Source organism: Canis lupus (genome assembly GCF_048164855.1).
Source record: "Canis lupus baileyi chromosome 16 unlocalized genomic scaffold, mCanLup2.hap1 SUPER_16_unloc_2, whole genome shotgun sequence".
Taxonomy (NCBI): domain Eukaryota; kingdom Metazoa; phylum Chordata; class Mammalia; order Carnivora; family Canidae; genus Canis; species Canis lupus.
The window spans coordinates 168,006-185,163 of record NW_027326429.1 but is presented as its reverse complement, the minus strand read 5'-3'; the positions used below and the strand labels follow the sequence as shown (position 1 = coordinate 185,163).

At 45.1% G+C, this 17,158-nt stretch overlaps 1 long non-coding RNA gene across 1 annotated transcript; it reads right to left on the bottom strand.

Moving 5' to 3' along the window:
• Positions 1–315: 315 nt before the first annotated feature.
• LOC140629552 (uncharacterized) lies at positions 316–11,449 on the bottom strand. Its single transcript, XR_012027404.1, has 2 exons — positions 1,028–11,449; positions 316–689 (listed from the first exon to the last, which is right to left on the bottom strand). It is a non-coding gene; the product is annotated as an uncharacterized lncRNA (long non-coding RNA).
• Positions 11,450–17,158: the final 5,709 nt, after the last annotated feature.

Here is a 17,158-nt window from a genome sequence, read left to right as displayed (position 1 = left end):
ATGAAGGTCATATTTTTAGGATAATAAAATGGGATAGATTTTGTTTATATATATATATATATATATATATATATATATATATATATAGAGAGAGAGAGAGAGAGAGAGAGAGAGGGGCAGAGAGACAGGCAGAGGGAGAAACAGGCTCCCTGCAAGGAGCCTGATGTGGGACTCAATCGTGCACCCCAGGATCACACCCTGAGCGGAAGGCAGATGCTCAACCATTGAGCCACCCAGGCGTGCCTCCTGAAAGCATTAAGCCAAAGTATTCTATCTTTAGAGATCATTTCCCACACGGAGTTGAGAAATCTAAAAAAATGTTTAAAGATTTTATTGATTCATGAGAAACACACAGAGAGAGGCAGAGACGTAGGCAGAGGGAGAAGGGGTCTCCCCCAGGGGAGCCCGAGGTGGGACGGATCCTGGCATCCCGGGATCACGCCCTAGCCCTCGCGGAAGGAAACCCCCAACCACTGAGCCAGCCAGGCGACCGGAGAAATGCACATGTTTAAAGGTCAGTAGGTAACTACTAACGGCCTAGGACTCTACATCTTCTCTGGCAGTGCCGCTGACGCCAGTTGCTATAAAGATGACCGTACGCTGGGATCCTGGAAGCTCACCCTTTGGACTCTACCCTAAAAATTCACTCGAAGAGAAGAAGGAAGCTCTAGGACTCTGGCGCGGTGGGGCTGCGGGAGGGGAAGTAGAGTTAGAGACCCGCGCAGAGTGGGGGGCCAGGGCGGGCGGGGCGGGGCGGGGCTCTCCCCACTCCCGCCGAGCCGGCCCCGCCCCCGGCCCCGCCTCTCTTGAAGAAGCGCGGGGGCACCTTGCGAGCAGTGACGCGAGGGTGGCGGAGTCGGTGTCTTTTGCGGTTCCCACCGAGAGGGATAAAACCTTGCTGGTGTGGGAGCTAAGTCCGGACCCTCGGCCGAGGCCTTGCCCGGGAGCCGAGCCAGGATGGAGGGGGCAGGGAGAAGGCCGCCCCCTCGGTGACCGGGTGACCGGGAGCCCTGGAGACTGGCCTTACCCCTCAGCGCTTTGTAGTCTCCGCTGAGAGGCACCCTGGTTCTAGAGGGGACCTCGGCGGCCGCTCAGCCCCAAGAGACTTTTGAGGGGCAGCGCTCCACAGCCAGCGCCTGTTGCCTCCTAATGCTTTTCGAATCTTAGGGTTCCAGAGGAAAACCTGTTCGCGAAGTGACAAGTGCTTGGGTTGCCTGTGCAGAGGGTTTAGGGAATATAAGGGAACGGGCAGTTTTGGTTTCTGGGCGTGAAATTTCATGTACGTATTTGGTGCGGGACCAGCCCGCAGCGCTCTCTGGTCACAGCATTCTCCCAGTTCGGCCTCCTGTATTCGGTAGGAGTCTTCCCAAACGCGGCAGTGGCCCGCCCTGGTTTCTGTGCCATCATCAAGTTTTATTCAGCAAGGGATGCTCACAGAGCACAAAGGGCATGTCACGAGAAGCATCTGTTTCAGAATTCTCCACTGAAGGTGGGTCAAGTAGGAAATTCCTAACTCCGCTGGCACAAAGTGCCGAATTCTGTGACAACAGACTAGCATTCATAGAGCACTCCTGATTTACAGAATGCTTTCGGGTGCATTGCTACATCGATCCTCTGGTTTCCTTGGGTGGCTGTGTCGTTTTTGTGTTTTTCTTTTACTTGTTTTCCTTTTCCTTTTTTTACACGAAGAAACTCGAACTCAGGATAGTTAAGTGGCTTACTTAGGGTTCATGACAAAAACTGGAAGCGAGAGATCAACCCCCAATTGATGTTAAATCCGGTGTCGGGGATCCCCGGGTGGCTCAGCGGTTTAGCGCCTGCCTTCAGCCCAGGGCGTGATCCTGGAGCCCCACATCGGGCTCCCTGCATGGAGCCCACTTCTCCCTCTGCTTGTGTCTCTGTTTTTCTCTCTTTCTCTCTCATGAATAAGGAAATAAAACCGTTAAAAAAATGAATCCCGTGTCATTTTATGCTGCCTCTTATTTTAGGAAATCTTCACAAGAAGAGTGTTGCTTATATTTACTATTATGTGAATTTATTTATTTTTTTAATTTCACCTATTCATTTGAAAGAGGATGAGACCATGAGAGGGAGAAGCAGACTCTCTGCTGAGGAGGGAGCCTGATGCAGGCAGGACTTGATCCCAAGAACCTGGGATCACAACCTGAGCCGAAGGCAGGTGCCCAACCATCTGAGCCATCCAGGCACCCTCTTTATTTATTTAACACAGAACCTTGGGTTATTACTCCTGCTTTCCAAAATTGTTAGCCAGTTTACTTATGTGTTCTTTAATACTTTGGCAACTACACATAGTTCCTGGTTGGGCTTTTTGTTGTTGTTTTTTGCCTTTTATAAGTACAGAAAAAAGAATAATGTCTTAAATCAAATAAATCAAGGAAAGGTCTAAGGCACCTGAGAGCGTTTTTCGGTAGCATGAAGAAAATTGGTTGGCAAGCTTATCCAAGGTGACAGCTATCTCTCCAACTCGGAGGCTCAGAGCCCTTCTGAAGCTTCCTTCTTGTCCAGAACAGCTCCACTATGCCTCACTATTAGCCTCCCCTGCAGCACTCAACATTTAAAAGTTTGTCTTCATTTCTCCTTCCCAGCAGGCAGCTTCAGCTAGAGAAAGTACTTTCATTTTCTTATCACTCATTCTTTCATTGATTCTTTCAATGAACAACAGAATGTACTTGGTTCTAGGAATGAGAAAAGAATAAGATATGTTTCCTTCAAGCACTAATGGAGCTTATGAACTAGTGATAGAGAAGGATGGAGGAACAAACAATGAAGAATTAATAGGGCAGCCCTGGTGGCTTAGTGGTTTAGTGCTGCCCATGTCAAGCTTCCTTCCTGGAGCCTGCTTCTTCCTTTGTCTCTCTCTGTCTCTCTCTCTCTCTCTGCGTCTCTAATAAATAAATAAATCTTAAAAAAAAAAAGAATTAATAGTGCTGGGAAACCTAGGTGGCTCAGTGGTTAAGCTCAGGGCGTGATCCTGGGGTTGTGGGAATCAGTGCTGCATCTGGCTCCCCAAGGGAGCCTGCTTCTCCCTCTGCTTATGTCTCTACCTCTCTCTGTGTGTCTCTCATGAATAAATAAAACTTTAAAAAAATTGAAAACCAATAGTGCTATGACTTTATTTGAATTATTTAAATATTTATGAATATGTTAATATACTACATCCTGCCTAAAGTTGACATAGGCATTTAGGACTAAACTAGTGGATATAAGAAATTCACCACAGAATGTAAATTATTTAGAGAGTTAACACTGGAGGCATTTGCATTCTCAAAGGAGCTATTTAATGCAAATAACCTCTAATTGTTTCGTTGCTTATAAAATTTATAGAAGTATGTATATTCCTTGTTCTAACAGGTTAGTAACTTGGGGAGAGGAGTGTTGCAGATTAAGGTCCTATGTCCCTGTTAGCTCCATCTTGTCTGCTCTTCAGGTTGTGTTCTCAGACAGGAGCTACAGGATGGGACAACAAAAACAATCTACTTCCTTTGCTCACCTACAACCCTGTCATTTGCTTCTGGAGGGCTTCCTTGCTTTCATCATCACTCTCACCACTAGAGGTGACGGAAATCTTCCAATTAATCAGAGGCCCTAGAAATGATGCGGAAAAGTACTGTAGCTTAACAATGATAAATAACACTCATTTAGGGCTTACTATGAGCTCATTGCTTACAATGTTGTAGCCTATTTAATCTTCACAATCAGTTCATGAAATAGGTATTGATAATTCTCAGGTGTATCCAAAACTAGCCTATGTGCAGGTTGTGATATTTTTCGATCTCTCTCTCATGTCTTTAGGTTCATCTTGGGACCAAACATAAAGCAGTTCAACATCAGGCCCTTGCCCTAAACAGCTCCCAATGCCAAGAATTGGCAAATTATTATTTTGGTTTCAATGGATGGTCAAAAAGGATCATCAAGGCAAACTTTATAGATTTTCTTTGACTAATCAGACTCACTTCAACATCGAAATCTTGGACATTAGAGAAGAGAGAACTGGAATGGGGAGATGTGAGAGTCCTCTAAGTGGACGGACCTGAACATTGGCCTGCCACCTAAAATTAATAATACTCTCAATGATTTGGGTGGTGGTGTCCATAATTTTCACCAATATTTGTAGGGTGTAGAATAGAAAACAATTGTCTATATCTAATAGTTCATTTGCAAGTCTTACTTGATTTTGAAGCTATAGGATACTTCAACTGTTAGCTAGGTTTGCTGGAGTTTAGTTCTTATTTCTAATAAGAAAACATCTTGAGATCCTAGGAAGGACCTTTAATGGAAAATCCCAACAGCTTCAGGATCTTTCTGACCTTGAAGAAAGGGAAAATGAAGATACCACGGAACCCCTTCAGAAGCAGAGCCTGCAATTCTTCTGTGCTTTAGAGGTGGTGTTGCCATCCTATGAGTGCAAGAGTCTTGGAGTTGGCTTGGTCCAGGAGCCTTTGGATAAGCTGCAGGAAGGTCTGTTTACAGTGGAGGTAGAGGTGGAGGTAGAGTGGAGTGGAGGTAGAATCTTTCCAAAACTCATCTTTTCAGATATATCATCAAGTCTTTCCCCTTGCTGAGCTACTAAAGCGCTGGGTGAAGTATTTCTGCCCTACAATGCACGTTTTTTTTTTTTTTTCTTTCTTTCTTTTTTTTTTTTTAAATCATAGGCAATACCTGAAAGAACCTTTAGCTTTAAAATTCAAAAGCTGACTTTCTGCCAAGAAGTTTAGGAAGAGGGAAGTAATATTTTTCTTATTTTTGGTTAAGAATTTGCCTTGTGCTAAAATAGTCCTAGTCCTTCAAATTCAGATCTCTTGTAGCCTTCAATTGTGCCAGCAAAATTATCAACTAAAGATTTAAATAAACTCTTGTGTAAATGTTCAGTCCTTTGCCTCCTATAAAAGGGCTGCCGTGTAAAGAAACAAATATAGATTCCTAGAAAAGGTATTCCGATTGATACTGTTTTTTCCCCAGAGTTCATAGCACTTAAGCTCTGAGTTGTTTGTTTGTTTTTGAAGATTTTATTTATATATTCATGAGAGACACACACACATACAGAGGGCAGAGACATAGGCAGAGGGAGAAGCAGGCTTCATGCAAGGAGCCCAATGTGGGAGTCGATCCCGGGGACCCCAGGATCATGCCCTGGGCTGAAGGCAGACACTCAACCGCTGAGCCACCCAGGTGTCCCTCGGCTTAGGGTTTTAAGGCAGGGACAGGGCTGTTAGCAAATAGGCTAACAGGGTGGGTGGGTGGGTGATGCTTAGGAAGAGACCAGGTCATGTGCACTAACACCAAATGTTTCTTACTGTGTGATTCCAGCCCTTGATGCACAGGAGAGTAGGTAGGGTCTGTAGAAGTAGAGTTTCTACTTGTCCATTTGAAATCTGTGATGTGAGATTTGTGCCACCTTTTTGGCTTGCACCTCCCTTCTGGTACTTCAGGAACTTCTGAGAGAGATCAGGGCAGTAAGAATGTGCCCTTCCAGGATACACCTACAGCAGAGCCATTCCACCAAACTCTTGTGTTATGCCTGCCCTTAGTTGCTAGGATAATGATCTAAGAATCATGGATGCACTTTCCTTTTAAACATACAACAATAAAAATCAGTTATCTTTCAGCTATAAATTTTAAGTTCATTTGTTTTGTTTGGATTTAGGGCCTTTATCATTTCTGATGAAAAGGAAAACAACCCAGAAGCTTCCTATAAAGAAGGCCATGTCTGATGCATTCCAAAAACTGTTGGTTGCAGTTTTAGGTAAGACTTGCTTCATTGTTTTTTTTTTGTTTTTTTGTTTTTTTTTTTTTTTTGTCCTTAAAATACTTCATGTTCCTTGAGCAAATAAACTCATAAACTCATTTTGAAAAGTTAGTTGGATGAAAACACTTCATATTCTTTAATTCACCAAATGCTTCCAAAGTGGCAGTCTCAAATTTGTTCTTTGTTGTATGTGTGAGACAAATGACAGCAAATATTTTTGTCCCCAGTGTATAGGTATACAGTGACTTGCCTCCACATAGGAAGTGTTTGATCCAATCTTCTTTCTTGATTGCTTGCCCATAACACAAAGTAGTGATATAGTGATTAGAAGCTTTGGGTATCTGTTGTCCATCTCTGTCTCTAGATTTCTTATGCAATTTTAGGTTTTAGAGTCCAATTTGTAGGTATTTATTCTCTCTAGGCTGCTATTTCTTTATCTGCAAACTAAGGTAATTCACCTTACATCATGGGGGATATTGTAAGAGTAAACGAGATGATGAATATAAAAAGGTTAGAACTATCCCTGGAACATGGTAAGCAGACAAAACATGTCAACTTCTTATCATTATTGTTTTCCTCTTGGAGAATTTATTAGACTATGTTTCTTGAATCAGTTCGGTTTCAGTTTTTGTTTCTGGCACTGACATATTGAGTAAATATGATTCTGATGTAATGATCAACTATGTTTTTGTGAACCTTGAAAGTGGTCATCCTATTGAATAGTGTTGATTATATTCCCTGTTGAGTTCTACCTACAGTGCTGTGAATGTTACAGGCTGTGCTCAAAGGAAATTTTATTTTTTTACTATTATTTTATTTATTTTCTTAGAGAGGGAGGCAGGGGAGGAGTAGAGGGAGAGGAAGAGAGAGCTAATATGAAGCAGGCTCCAAGTCCAGCATGGACTCCAATGTGGGGTTTAGTCTCACAACCCTGAGATCATGACCTGAGCCGAAATCAAGAATCAGAGACTCAACAGACTAAGCTACCCAGGAGCCCTTTGTTTTGTTTTGTTTTGTTTTGTTTTTGTGGGTTTTTTTTTTCTTGCCAATTTTATAATTAGTAGAGGGTCCCCAAGTTGTTCCCCTGCTTCAGAGCCTTGAGTGTTAAAGACTAAGAAATCCAGGCAGCCCTGGTGGCTCACCGGTTTGGCGCCACCTTCTACCCAGAGCCTGATCCTGGAGACCTGAGATCCAGTCCCAGGTTGAGCTCCGTGAATGGCGACTGCTTCTCCCTCTACCTGTGTTGCTGCCTCTCTCTCTCTCTCTCTCTCTCTCTCTCTCATAAATAAAATCTTTAAAAAAAGACTAAGAAATCCTAGCTAAATATTAGAAGCTTTGTTTGCTTGTAAGAATTCACCCTGACCCTGGATTGGTCACAGGTTTCCAGCTTGGGCAGCTCTTCCAGTGAAGATTGACTTCGGTGGTCATCAGATGGAATCTCCATTAGCTGTCAACTCTGACTGACAACCTTTTAGAACCAAACTAAACGTCTGGGTTGTTGGCCTCGCCCTAAAATGCCAACCCTCACCCTAATATGCTGTGGTATCCAATACACATTCAAAACTCCTTAGGCTAAAAAGTCTTGTAGCTCTAGTTTGCCTTAAGGGAAATTGTATTGTCTATAAGGTACATAGGCCTGTTTCTGCCAATAAAGTGTTCAGATGCATGCCCGCCCCCTCTCCAAAGTATTGTATATTGTATCTGCAAGGAGAGGAAAACTGGACTCCAGCTGGATTGAAAGCAGCAGGGAAGGGATCATCTCAATAGGCTTCCAGAATAGAAGAATGGTGGTTGCTAGGGGCTGGGCTGTGGGTGGGATGGGGAGTTATTGTGGAATGGATACAGAGTCTCAGTTTGGGCACATGAAAAGAAAAATGTTCTGGAAATGGTTGCACAACAATGTGAATGTACTTAATGCCACTGAACTATACCCTTAAAAATAGTTATTACGAGAGACAGGGTCACAGATTTAGAAAGATACTTAATCCAGCCTCAAGATTGGTGTTGAATTAGCTAACATCTAGAAATCTCTTGAAGATACGTACATTTTTGTCTGTATCTGCATATCTATATAGGTAGGTAGATAGATTATAGGTAAATAGAGACATGTTTTGGTGGGGGGGAAAGATATGCTTTGGGGAGGGGATCTGGACAAACTGCTTTTAAATGTATTCTGGAAAAAATCTAAGGATATACAGGAATCTTTAGTATAAAAAAAAAAAGGAAGGGTAATGAGAGAGAATAGAGCTATCAGATATTAAAGCATATTGTCCAGCATAATGTTTTTTTAAGTGTGATTGGTTTATCAGTAAATGAGATGGAGGGACTTGTGAGTGGCTAGATGGCTCCAACATTGGACATTTGATTTTGGCTTAGGTCACGATCTCAGGGTCCTAGATCGATCCCTGAATTGGGGGTTCCACACTTAGCAGGGAATCTGCTTGGGATTCTCTCCCTCTCCTTCTGCCCCTCCCTCTACCAGTGCCCTCACATACATTCTCTTTCTCTCTCTCTCTCTTTCTCACACACACACAAACACACACACACACACACATATCTTTTTAAAAACTGAGATGGAGGAGTGCCTTGGTAGCTCAATGAGTTAAGTGTCTGCCTTTGGTTCAGGTCATGATCCCAGGGTCCTGGGATCAAGCCCCACAGTCAGACTCCCTTGTTCAGTGGGGAGTCTGCTTTTATCTCGCCCTCTGTCTCTCCCCCCTGCTTATGCGCTCTCTCTCTCTCTCTCAAATAAAGTCTTTAAAAATAGTTATGATAAAGACAGAAGTGTGAGATGAGAAAACTTCCAGGAAAATGCTATTATTTTCTGCTTTTAAATTTCAAAAGAATGTCTAATGATGGGTTCTATTACTGTATACAGCAAATTTTATTTTTATTTTTTTTTATTGGAGTTCAATTTGCTAACATATAGCATAAGACCCAGTACAGCACATTTTAGAACAAGAAAAACTCTGAATTGATCCTCGTTAACTTTATTACAGAAAGTGGTAAAATAGCTGTGGAATACAGACAGTGTGAAGAGATTACAGATGCCAGAACCCAAGAGGAGCTACATGATTTAATTCAAGCACCTGGCTATTAAAGTTAAAGTGTTCCATAGCCACTATAACCATAATTAAAAGCAACTGACAGGATTTGGAAGACTATGGTTAGTTCTGTCATCTTTAGGGAAATGTGAAACTCTGAAACTGCTTTTGAGTGCAGGGAATTTCTAGGGCTTTTCTTGAAGCCTTGGCCCTTGGCTCTGACACCTTCTTTGAAATTTGGAGAGCAAAATGCATCAGAGTGTTCCTATAGTTGTGGACATAGAAGAGGACACGGCCTTTTAGCGCTCCCCTCAAACAGAATCTCAGGGACTTGGGAACAGAGTTACTATGGCCTTAAGTGAGATGATGCTACAGCATTTGAAAACCTTTATGTGCATTGGGACACCTGAGTGACTCAGTGGTTGAGCATCTGCCTTGGGTTTGGGGCCTGATCCCAGGGTCATGAGATGGAGTCCCACATCCCTCCCCTCAGGGAGCCTGCTTTTCCCTCTGCCTATGTCTCTGCTTATCCCTGTGTGGCTCTCATGAATAAATAAAATATTTTTTTAAAAACTGTCTTTCAAATAAGGTATATTACCCAGATATCAGTATCTCATACACATCTTGTATGAAATATTTTGCTGACAAATTTTTCTGTAACCCTAACGCTGAATTAGGGATTAAGTTGACAAAATAATTTCTAAAATAAAATGCCAATGTTCTATATATTGAATGTTAAAAAAAATAAAAGGAGCAAAAAATGTGTTTCATGTCATTGAGAACTTAATTTGGAGCTAGAATTCTGATTATTTAACTAACTCCGAAGTTGCAACATTTGTTTTGAAGGGAAGAGAGTAGAGAAAGAAAAGATGGTTACTTTCTGAAAAAGCATTTGAAGTTTTGTCTGTGCAAAAATTCTTCTAATTCAATTTAAATCAAGCCAGTCAAGGAAATTTCAGACTTATCCAAGTTTACGCTTTAAGAAGTCTAGCTTCCTGTGAAATGTGAGAGAAAGAGATTCAGTATTGATGCTATAGATTTCAGAAACCTGACTCTAACAACAGATCCATTCCTAAATAAGACCTAAATAAGTTATGGAATTAGTTCCATTTAAAAACCACAGTATGTGCTAGACACTGGGAATAGGATAAAATCCGTTCTCTCCAACAGCCCTGGCGGCGCAGCGGGTTAGTGCGGCCTGCAGCCCAGGGTGTGATCCTGGAGACCCGGATCGAGTTCCGCGTCGGGCTCCCTGCATGGAGCCTGCTTCTTCCTCAGCCTGTGTCTCTGCCTCTGTCTCTCTGAATAAATAAATCCTTGAAAGCAAAGCAAAACAAAAACCTACGTTCTCCAGAGCTTGTGCCAGCCCATAAACACGGACTAAAATGAAAGAGATTATAGAAAGGACAGTGAAGGAAGTAAACGGGGCGCTAGTTACAGTATTTCCAGAAAGTTTAACATGCTGACCTCAACATTTTAAGTGCCTTCTCCATGCGTGCACACAGGGTAGACCTCAAGGTTACTTGTTCTAGATTGACAGGTGTGTTGAGTGTAGGTGGGGCGCGGAAGTTTTCCATCCTAATGTAAACGGAGGGCTAGTCCCTTGGTTTCAGACTCTCACTCCCAGAATGAATTGCTCACCTCTCCCCTCCCCCCATGCCCCCAAGCCCCTCCCACAGAGTTTGGAGCCATCGCTGATTCAGTGGTAGGTAGCCTCCTCCTAACACAGTAGTGAATTAAAACTCAGACATGCGTATTGAGAACTTAGAGGAGTCTAGGGCCATACCACCCTGAACGCGCCCGATCTCGTCTGATCTCGGAAGCTAAGCAGGGTCGGGCCTGGTTAGTACTCGGATGGGAGAACTTAGAGGAAATGGCAACATTCAGAGTAACCGTGAAGTGTGCTCCCCTCCCCACTGTCCCTGTGCTTATTCTTCAGGTCAGCCTCTTTTCTTAGAAGCAGTACAGCCAGGGGGAGGAGGAATGTGTCTCGGATTTAAGCTTTGAAGAGGACAAGTTCGATCCGCCAGAAGTGGACTAGCATTTTGAATCTCCGGGACGCCAGGTCTTCTGCTTCCTGGGGAAACTGCTCCACACCCCGACCCTACACCTCAGAGCGGCTGGAGTCTGGGTCCTTGCAGACTCCAGCAGCCCAAATCCTTCCCTGTAGCTCGGCGGGAGGTAGTGGTGGCCTTTGCAGGGGAAGGGAGGCTTGGCCTGGGGATTCTGGGGAAGAGGCTTGAACCAGGGGCTTCGGAGCCCAGCCGCACCCCAGCTGTGCCAAGCTCACAAAGGTGGTAAATAAAGGGTGGGACGCAGGCGGGGGAGGGGCGCGCAGTTGCTAACAATGGGGGCGTCACCGGGCTCCCTGAACATTTCGGTTTCTCTGGCGAGACCGAGCGCCCCACTGGCTTGGGTCTCTGCTCCGCAGAGTATCATGTTCTGTGTTTTATTACTTCTCTTTACCTGGCAACCATTGTGGTTGTTGGGCCAGGCAGCTCCGCTTCTGGCGTGGGCCCGTCGGACCTCCGGCCCTCGGAGATCCCCGGAACCCCCGGAACCCTGGTCTTCGCACTCTTCTGAACTCCTGCATGAATCGCTCCAGGCACTTACCCGCCCCGCAGAGGCGGGGGGGGGGGGGGGGGGGGGGGCTTTAATAACTTGAGGTCCTCTGCTCCAGCCCAGATGTCGGCCCCGCCTAAGCAGTTGACTGAGACTTTGGTTCCATTCCTGGACACGGATTCAAATGGTGAGCTGCCCCCAGAGACAGATCAGTATCTGAATGACAAGCCAACCCTGCACGAAAGGCTCTTACAAGTGGTTCCAGCGTTGGGTGATGAGAATCAGGCCATAGTTCTGCCTCCTCCACTCAAAAGTAAGATGAAAACTGGAGATGAGCCAGAAGATCACCAGTCATTGGAAATACTTGCTCCACCTCTGGATAGTCAGGGTTTAAACCAAAGAAAGTTTTTTGTTTCATCCCCAAACCTGGACAAAGATCTAGTTCAGCATCGAAGGCTTGCCAAAGTTGTTATTGGAACTCCAAACCAATTTGCAAATAAAGAGCTCCTAGAACAACTGCAGGACGATTATTCAGATTCTGGTATGGATATCATATACCCTGAGGAAAACCGACCAATGGATTTCCCAGGGGGACCAGATCAACCCCCAGAGCTCCCTGAGGAGCTTGAAATTTCTTCACTCCTGCAGGAGACCCCTGCAGGACCTCTCCAGCCCACTGTAGAGGAACCTGAACCTTTTGTGCCTGGAGTGGAGGCCCAGGCCAAGCATCCAGAGTCCCCTGAAGAGACAGAAACACCTCCACTTCTTCAGGACGCTCTATCTCAGCCTCCAGAGATCCTTAAGGAAGCTGGAAATTCTGTAAGCCCACCGGAGGCCCAGCTGAACCTTCAAGTACCCCTGAAGTCCAACAGGAAACCTCAGCTCAACCTACAGAGACACGTGATGAAGTAGAACCTTCGACCCCTCAGGAGGCCCAAGCTCAGTCACCAGATGAGGAGGTACCACCTCAGGAGGTAAATGTGCCATCTCTGAGTCAGAATGAAGCTCAGCGGCCAAAATTACACAATGTCACTGTTAAACCTGTAGATTTGGCACTTCCTGTAACTGTGACTCAGCCTCCACAGCACCCCGAGAAGGCTGAGCCTTCTCCAGTCCCACAGGAGGTCCCAGCTCAGCTTGTAGAGCTCCCCGAGGACGCTGGGCTTACTCTAGTCACACAGGAGGCCCCAGCAGGGCCTGCAGAGCTCCCTGAGGATGCTAGGCCTACTCTAGTCACACAGGACGCCCCAGCAGGGCCTGCAGAGCTCCCCGAGGACGCTGGGCCTACTTTAGTCACACAGGAGGCCCCAGAACAGGCTGCAGAGCTCCCCGAGGACGCTGGGCCTACTCTTGTCCAGGAGGAGGCCACAACTGGGCCTGCAGAGCTCCCCGAGGACGCTGGGCCTACCCTAGTCACACAGGAGGCCCCAGCTGGGCCTGCAGAGCTCTCCGAGGACGCTGGGCCTACTTTAGTCACACAGGAGGCCCCAGAACAGGCTGCAGAGCTCCCCGAGGAGGCTGTGACTACACTAGTCACACAGAGGGCCCCGGCTGGGCCTGCAGAGCTCCCCGAGGATGCTGTGCCTACTCTAGTCACACAGGAGCCCCCAGCAGGGCCTGCAGAGCTCCCCGAGGATGCTGTGCCTACTCTAGTCACACAGGAGCTCCCGGCTGGGCCTGCAGAGCTCCCCGAGGACGCTGGGCCTACTCTAGTCACACAGGATGCCCCAGAACAGGCTGCAGAGCTCCCCGAGGAGGCTGTGCCTACTCTAGTCACACAGGAGCCCCCAGCAGGGCCTGCAGAGCTCCCCGAGGATGCTGGGCCTACTCTAGTCACACAGGAGCTCCCGGCTGGGCCTGCAGAGCTCCCCGAGGACCATGGGCCTACTCTAGTCACTCAGGAGGCCCCAGAACAGGCTGCAGAGCTCCCCGAGGAGGCTGTGCCTACTCTAGTCACACAGGAGGCCCCAGCATGGCCTGCAGAGTTCCCCGAGGACGCTGGGCTTACTCTAGTCACACAGGAGCTCCCGGCTGGGCCTGCAGAGCTCCCCGAGGACGCTGGGCCTACTCTGGTCACACAGGAGGCCCCAGATGGGCCTGCAGAGCTCCCCGAGGACGCTGTGCCTACTCTAGTCACACAGGAGGCCCCAGCATGGCCTGCAGAGTTCCCCGAGGACGCTGGGCCTACTCTAGTCACACAGGAGGCCCCAGCTGTGCCTGCAGAGCTCCCCGAGGACGCTGGGCATACTCTAGTCACACTGGAGGCCCCATCTGAACCTGCAGAGCTCCCTAATGAGGCAGAATCTTCAACCCAGCAAGAGACCCCAGGTCAATCTCCAGGGGAGATAGAATCTTCTGCAACTCTGCAAGAACAACCAGCTCAGCCACCAGAGCTGTCTTTGGGGGAGGTGGAACCTATTCCAACCCAGCAGGAGCACCCAGCTCAACCTCTAGAGCATCATGAGGTGACAGTTGCCCCTCCAGGTCACCATCAGGTTCAACATTTAAACCTGCCCATTATCACTGTTAAACCTGCAGATGTGCAGGTTACTGTAACACCAGAACCCACTAGAGAGGTGGGACCTTTGCCAGTTCAGCATCAGTCTGTTGCTCAGCCCTCTGTGTCCCTTAATGTGGAAGCTTTTGTAACCCAGCATGAAGCCCCAACTCTGCCTTCACAGTCCCCTGAGGAGATTGAAGGTTTGCCAGTTCAACAGGAGACTCCAACTGAGTCCCCAGAATCTCCCACACAGGAGAAACCTCCAACACAGCAGGAGACCCCTGTTCAGACCCCTGGAGAGGTTAAACCTTCCACAACCCAGCAGGACACCCTGGCTCAGGATTCACAGGCCCCTGAGGAGGGTGAATCACCTTCAACCCAGAAGGAGGCCCTGGCTCAACTTCCAGGGACTCAGGAAGAGAAGGAACCTTCTCCACCCCAGCAGGAGGCCCCTGCTGAGCTTCCACAAATCCCTGAGGAGGGTGAACCTTCCTCAATACAGGAGGAGAGCCAGGGTCATCTCATGAATAAATAAATAAAATATTTAAAAAAAGGGTACGATGGAGGAGATTCAACTATATCTGCAATGTTTTATTAAAATATATTATTAAAATATAAAGATATATAAAATATAAAGATCTGAGCAAAACTAAGAAAATAATAAAATCTATTGTAACTTGGTGGGATATATTTAGATATTTGTTGTATTCTTCCTCCATTTGTGGAGCTTTACAGTAAATGAAGGTATATAAAGAAGTTGAATACTAAGCATCCATTAAAATGACATATATAATTATGTAATGGTGTAAATGCTTATGATGAGTAATATTACTTTAATGTAAGGCAAGATTAATGTAGGAAGACAGCAATTTTGTAAATGTATATATGGGTGTATGATATTTTGCCATGTAAATTTATCACAATCTGTGTGTTGAACGTCAATGGCATTTATGTTGTTTCCAAATTACAAACAATGCTACATGAACACTGCTGTTTGTTTCCTGTACATGTTTTCTTATTGAATATACTTAGCAAAATAATCAAAACTATAGCAATTGTTTTCCTTTCTAAAGCTGTAGTAAAATAAAATGGAAGAGCCTAAATACAACATTGAAAAAAGATAGTTGAATCTAACTCTTTCTCTTTGCCTGCACCAAACAGCCAATTGTTATTTGAAAGAAAATTTAACAATGTATGTTGGCCTCAAACTGTTCTTCAGCACTGCCCAACAATCACACTTACATCACCTCACTTTCTCTACATTTTTTTCAAAACTATTGCTCTCTCTTCATACCTTCTTCCTTCTTAGAGCAGCATGTTCTTGGTTATTCTTTGTTTCTGTTGTTCACTTATCCCTTCCTTATAATCAGATACAGGTTGAAACAGATGCTACTTGGATATAAACTACTAGACTTTCTTTGATGAGCATTTGACAATAAATAAATATCAACTTTTATTTTATTTTTTAAGACTTTATTTATTTATGAGAGACACAGAGAGAGAGAAGCAGAGAAACAGGCAGAGGGAGAAGCAGGCTCCATGCAGGGAGCCTGACGTGGGACTCGATCCTGGGTCTCCAGGATCACACCCCGGGCTGAAGGTGGCGCTAAACCGCTGAGCCACCTGAGCTGCCCCAAATATCAACTTTTAATATGTATAAGCATTTATAAACAAATAATTCTTTTTTTTTCTTTTTCTTTTTTTTTTTAATTTATTTTTTTATTGGTGTTCAATTTACTAACATACAGAATAACACCCAGTGCCCGTCACCCATTCACTCCCACCCCCCGCCCTCCTCCCCCTCCACCACACCTAGTTCGTTTCCCAGAGTTAGCAGTCTTTACGTTCTGTCTCCCTTTCTGATATTTCCCACACATTTCTTCCCCCTTCCCTTATATTCCCTTTCACTATTATTTATATTCCCCAAATGAATGAGAACATATAATGTTTGTCCTTCTCCGACTGACTTACTTCACTCAGCATAATACCCTCCAGTTCCATCCACGTTGAAGCAAATGGTGGGTATTTGTCATTTCTAATAGCTGAGTAATATTCCATTGTATACATAAACCACATCTTCTTTATCCATTCATCTTTCGTTGGACACCGAGGCTCCTTCCACAGTTTGGCTATCGTGGCCATTGCTGCTATAAACATCGGGGTGCAGGTGTCCCGGCATTTCATTGCATTTGTATCTTTGGGGTAAATCCCCAACAGTGCAATTGCTGGGTCGTAGGGCAGGTCTATTTTTAACTGTTTGAGGAACCTCCACACAGTTTTCCAGAGTGGCTGCACCAGTTCACATTCCCACCAACAGTGTAAGAGGGTTCCCTTTTCTCCGCATCCTCTCCAACATTTGTTGTTTCCTGCCTTGTTAATTTTCCCCATTCTCACTGGTGTGAGGTGGTATCTCATTGTAGTTTTAATTTGTATTTCCCTGATGGCAAGTGATGCAGAGCATTTTCTCATATGCATGTTGGCCATGTCTATGTCTTCCTCTGTGAGATTTCTGTTCATGTCTTTTGCCCATTTCATGATTGGATTGTTTGTTTCTTTGCTGTTGAGTTTAATAAGTTCTTTATAGATCTTGGAAACTAGCCCTTTATCTGATATGTCATTTGCAAATATCTTCTCCCATTCTGTAGGTTGTCTTTGAGTTTTGTTGACTGTATCCTTTGCTGTGCAAAAGCTTCTTATCTTGATGAAGTCCCAATAGTTCATTTTTGCTTTTGTTTCCTTTGCCTTCGTGGATGTATCTTGCAAGAAGTTACTATGGCCGAGTTCAAAAAGGGTGTTGCCTGTGTTCTTCTCTAGGATTTTGATGGAATCTTGTCTCACATTTAGATCTTTCATCCATTTTGAGTTTATCTTTGTGTATGGTGAAAGAGAGTGGTCTAGTTTCATTCTTCTGCATGTGGATGTCCAATTTTCCCAGCACCATTTATTGAAGAGACTGTCTTTCTTCCAATGGATAGTCTTTCCTCCTTTATCGAATATTAGTTGCCCATAAAGTTCAGGGTCCACTTCTGGATTCTCTATTCTGTTCCACTGATCTATGTGTCTGTTTTTGTGCCAGTACCACACTGTCTTGATGACCACAGCTTTGTAGTACAACCTGAAATCTGGCATTGTGATGCCCCCAGATATGGTTTTCTTTTTTAAAATTCCCCTGGCTATTCGGGGTCTTTTCTGATTCCACACAAATCTTAAAATAATTTGTTCTAACTCTCTGAAGAAAGTCCATGGTATTTTGATAGGGATTGCATTAAACGTGTATATTGCCCT